The sequence below is a fragment of the Aegilops tauschii genome, chromosome 2 (assembly GCF_002575655.3).
Source record: "Aegilops tauschii subsp. strangulata cultivar AL8/78 chromosome 2, Aet v6.0, whole genome shotgun sequence".
NCBI classification, from domain to species: Eukaryota; Viridiplantae; Streptophyta; class Magnoliopsida; order Poales; family Poaceae; genus Aegilops; species Aegilops tauschii.
Genome location: NC_053036.3, coordinates 385,822,881 through 385,828,288, shown reverse-complemented (window position 1 = coordinate 385,828,288; position 5,408 = coordinate 385,822,881). Strand labels below are relative to the sequence as shown.

The 5,408-nt window shown below is 37.5% G+C and overlaps 1 long non-coding RNA gene across 1 annotated transcript; it reads right to left on the bottom strand.

Moving 5' to 3' along the window:
* Positions 1 to 3,692: 3,692 nt before the first annotated feature.
* Positions 3,693 to 5,182, bottom strand: LOC120973466 (uncharacterized). The gene is made up of 2 exons (XR_005768358.3): positions 4,267 to 5,182; positions 3,693 to 3,949 (listed from the first exon to the last, which is right to left on the bottom strand). It is a non-coding gene; the product is annotated as an uncharacterized lncRNA (long non-coding RNA).
* Positions 5,183 to 5,408: the final 226 nt, after the last annotated feature.

Genomic DNA, 5,408 nt, shown 5'->3' with positions numbered 1-5,408 from the left:
CAAAGCTTGAGGAAATGCGACACTTTTTGGTATAGATTTTTTCTCCCAATTCTTTATGGTTTTAAGTCAATTTTGAAAATGGCTAAAAACGTATCTTCGATGTAATTTCTACAAACCATATCGGAATGGGGGCAAATAATATACCGTTTAAAAGCTACAGAAAATGCGGAACTTTTTCATGTTGATGGTTTTCTCTGATTCCTAGCTGTTTTCAAGTAATTTGAAAAATGGCGAGATCATTTGTTTTGCCTTTATCGCGAAACAGATTCTTCGAAAATGCACCGCGTGAAGAACCTGAACTTCTCGGCATGTCTACTTGAACTTCACTCTCTTTTTCACGTAATTTTTTTGCTCGTAGGTCTCCATTCACTCATCGTAATTGAGCAAGTGATATACCGATGGAAAGTTGCTGTAAACACGCAACTTTCCCGTGTTGATCATTTTTTCATACTCGCGACAGTTTTAAAAAAATTCATGCGAAATTCATTTAGTGCAGTAATTGAACTTCCTGTTGTTTTCATGTTGAACTTTGTGACGTATTTTCGTTTGTAATTTTTTCATCCATTCGTTATTATTACACAAATGATATTCCTTCTATACAAACCACTCTCACAATAATTTTTTTAACTTTCTCCGACCGAGGACTTGAACTTATAACAACAAAACTTTTAGTCTTTGCTTTTTTATTCTTTTTTTATACAAAATGCACACCGTGTAGTACGTGAACTTCTGGCAGTTATCAATCTGAACTTCTCTCGGTTACGTGAAAATATCTGAGTTTTTTATGAATATTAATCTGAATTTCTTAATCTTTTTTATGAATTTTGAAGCGCTCTATTTTTTAAAAGTTGTACTTCTTATTATTTTATTTTTGAAGTTCTTGTTTCCATTCTTTAATAACGAGGAAAAACTGAGTTTTCTATAATCATCGAACTTCTCCATCTTATGGACTTCCTAGTTTTATTTCTTAATCTTTTTTATGAATTTTGAAGCGCTCTATTTTTAAAAATTGAACTTCTTGTTATTTTATTTTTGAACTTCTTGTTTCCATTCTTTAATAACGAGGAAAATCTGAGTTTTCTATAATCATCGAACTTCTCCATCTTTTTAATATGGACTTCCTGGTTTTATTTTTTAATCTTTTTTATGAATTTTGAAGCGCTCTATTTTTAAAAGTTGAATTTCTTGTTATTTTATTTTTGAACTTCTTGTTTCCATTCTTTAATAACGAGGAAAATCTGAGTTTTATTTCTTAATCTTTTGTTTTTTGATTTGAAGTTCATGGTTGATTCTTCAATACTAAGGGATATTTGAGTATTTTAATAACGGAAAAATCTTAGTTTCTAAATAAACATCGAACCACTTCGTTGTTTTCGTTTGAACTTCCAGGTTTTTTAGAAATGGGAAAAATCTATTTTGAAACCTGTTTTAGTTGTTCCTTTTTTTAAATTTGATCTTCTTTGTTTTATACTTTAGTAACGAGAAAAATCTGAGTTTTTCTTAATCTTTGGACTTCTCTTTTATTTTAATTTGAACTTCTTAGTCTTATTCTTAGAAAAAATATGTTTTTAAATAAGCATCAAACATTTTTTAAAATTAAACTTTATACTTTTACTTTTCCAAGAAAAGGAAAGAATTTGAGTTTTTCTATATCCATCGAACTTTTTTTTATTTGAATTCTTCATTTTATTTTTTAGTAACCAGGAAAATCTGAGTTTTGTCATAAATATGAAACTTCTCTATTTTTGTAATTTGGACTTCTTGATTTATTTTCTTTTAGTAAAGACAATATCCTAGTTTGGTAATAAATATTGAATTGTCCATTATTTGAATTTCAACTTCAAGAGTTTTTATTTTTAATTTAGAAACAATGAAAGTCCTTTTTATTTTTTTGAACTTCTCTATTTAAAATTTGAACTTCTTGTTTTTTTTAGAAATGGTGAAATATCCGCTTCTAAGTGTCTTTTACTTTTGAACTGCTCTTCTTTATTGTCCTTAGTGATTGAAGAAATTTGAGGTTTTAGTAAACATTGAACTGCTCCGCTTCTAGGTTTTTTTAAGGTTTGTTGTGAGTAGAACTCCGAACTTCGGCTGCCATTTTTTTCGAACTTATGCGATATTTGTAAAAAAAAACAGAGCCAATTTGTGCAACTTTTGAATATTTTCTAAATGGTTGACCTTGAACTTCTCGACATTTTTCACTATACACACCTTTTTTGTATGTAATAACTTCTCTATGTCAAATGTCTCCCTGAATGTATATGAGCTTACCTAAAAAAATGTACATAAGCTTCTTTTTTTAATATGAACTTCTCGATTTATTCTTTAGTGATGGAGAAATTTAGTAAAAATATCTAGTTTTATTCAATTTTTTGGTTCATCATTTAGTAACGAGGAAAATCTGGGTTCTTCATATACATTGAACTATTCTATTTTTTAAAATTGAACTTCTTGGTTTTTACAATTTGGACTTCTTGGTGTTATTCATTTGTAACGAAAAAATGGGGTAATATGTATTTTATAGAGTTTACAAGTGCTCTGCTATTTTAATATGACCTTTGATTTTTTTAACGTGTAAAGTATGTTTTTTGTTACATTTTTTTGAGTTTATCTGTGATATAATTTTATTTTTTGGTCATTGCTTTTCAATAATGGGAAAATCCATGGGAGAAATTTTATGAACACCTATAACATTTTCTCCGAACTCTCCAATTTATTAAATTTGAACTTCAAGAGTTAACAATTTTTCTTGGTTACACTTTGATTTCTTCCTTGGTATAACATCGAACCACTCTATTTTTTAATATGAACTTCTCGATTTATTCTTTAGTGATGGAGAAATTTATATTTGTAATGCTTCTTTATATTCGCACCCCAAAGATGTATATTTTTCAAAAGCAAACATTTTGAACTTTGTGCGGCACAAACTATGAATTTCTCATCCACTGTTTTTTGTGTGTATCCACATTTTTTTCGAGAGAACATATATACTAGGATTTCTAATTTATATTTACAGAGAAGCATTTCGATCTCTATCAAGAACAACACGCAGAAGCAATGTTCAGGCCAAAGTGGTAACTAACAACCATTAGATACCAACTGCTAACATATATACATATTGGTGCTCAGTGACCTTCATGCAAACATAGTGCCCCATGTGCATTCCCATACATACACATTGTACTTTTACAAAGGATAAGGCTAAACTTCCTCGTGCAGACCGGAACAGGAGCACAAAACACAAGCTCCCACAAGGTGAGCGCGCACACACACGAGACACCAGACCCAACACGCATGCCCTAGGACATGATGCTCTTTTATTGATTTGGGGTCTTCCTTTTTTTAATAAACACACGGAGAGAGAACTAGCTGCTGCTTGCAAGTGTGGTTAGAGCAGCAGCGATGCACAGGAAGAGCGAGCTGGCCAGCATCCAGCATGGCAAACTTGCAGAACAATGAATCCACGCATCTTTTTTCTTTCTTATATATTTTCTTTTTCACTTGAAAGCTTTGATCTCATGCATTGTATCCGATCTCCTGTTTATGCTACTATTTCGAACTTTGCTGTCAATTTTTTTAATTTTGATGTTACTTACCGACAAAGGTTTTATTTGAAGTTGTTACTGCTTTTTGACCTCTCCTGGTTTTCATACTTTGTCGGTAAGTAACAAGTTAAGCACTAGAGAGGACGGTTCTTAAATATAATATGTGCTAGTTTCGTTAGTTGTACATCACTACAAACTATGGTTCTTAATATAAAATATGTGATGTTCGCCAACATCTACAAGATGCACTACTTTGCGGACCAAGTCGACATAAAACAAAGGGCAGCTCGACCAAAAAAGGTGATATTCAGTAGAAAAGGTCGACTACTGAAAAATTAGCTTCTGATGAGGTGGTTCTCCAAGCTCCCGTTTTTATGTTTTGACAGACAAATCTTGCCATCATCCTGCAGCAAACCGGCCACAGTCAGCACTCAGCACGTCCACTGTCGTCAACACTGACATTAAGAAACTATTAGTAGATGGCATCGGACAGTCTGACAACATCATACAAGTATTTCACACTTGCAGAAACAACACTGAAAGAATAAAACGTATCCACTCTTCTTTTGCACCAAGAACGAACACCCATAGCTTGGTGAACTGGAAACATGCATAACAAGCTTTTTTCTATCCTTACAACATCATCAACTGAAACTAGGAATAGAGCACCGGGGAATTTGGCGACACATTACACTGAAACTACACATGGAGGCGTACGTACCTTGCAAGCGAAACTGAACTTCTACTTGGCACGCAAGGTGGGCGTGCAGTGGAATGATGTTGCGGCGCACAGGTGGCTCAACAGGCAGAGGAGGCCCTTGTTCCATGAGGCGCTGGTCTGCATCCCCAACGGAGGAGCACGAATCTCGACCTTCAACTTCTTTGCAGTCCGACCTTCTCTTGCTTCATAGCCCGACCTGCTACATCTTCACGAAGGATGGAGCAGTGGCATGCTCGGCTTGGTGGGAGACCTCGATGCTGAGGAGGTAGCCGGCCTCGAACACATCTGCTGCGGTAGGATTGCCTTTGATGCAGATGGACTGACGACAATCGCGATGAGAAACATAACAGCGAGGAGAGATGGCTGCCCACATGTGCTAGCGAGCGAGCCGATGGACTGCCCGTGAAGAATGGATGAGGACGAATTGTGGACGGCGTAGGTCGCATCGGCGGTGCAAATGGCACACCGGCCGCATCTGCTAGGGAAGTTGCAACCATGGCACATGTGAGGAAGGGCGAGCAGTGCAGGGGCTTCCCATGGCGCATCAACGGTTAATGGTTGCGACGCAGTGCGACGCGCGTGGTGGAGGCGGGGTCCCGGCGGCCGGTGGTGCGCGGGGTGGCTGCGGAATCCCGAAGGCCGGCAGCGTGCGGGGTGGCTGCAGAATCCCGAAGGTCGGCGTCGCGCGGGGTGGCGGTGGGATCCCGGAGGCCGGCGTCGCGCGGGGTCGCGGTGGGAGCCCGGAGGCCGGCGGCGCGCGGGTGGCGGCTAGACCTCGAAGGCCGGCGGCACGCGCGGTGGCGGACGGATCCTGGAGGTCGGCGGCGGGCGTGGGGATCCGGGGGTTGGGAGGTCGAGGATGAGGGGTGCTTGAATTTTCTTTTTTCTCTACCGGTTCGGAGTGGGCTGCGTTTCCAGATTCAAAAACATCCAATCGGGCTCTATATAGGCCTGACGTGATTCAAATAGTTATTCCGATCCTACGATTAGAATAGTGGTACCCTATATATATATGCATGATATTAATATATAACACTTTCCACTATGAATATATAGCCTAACTAAAACACCACATGTAGTTGTAGTAGGGTTTTTGACTTTAATTAATTATATGCACTAAAATGCAATGCAAGGTAAGTGTA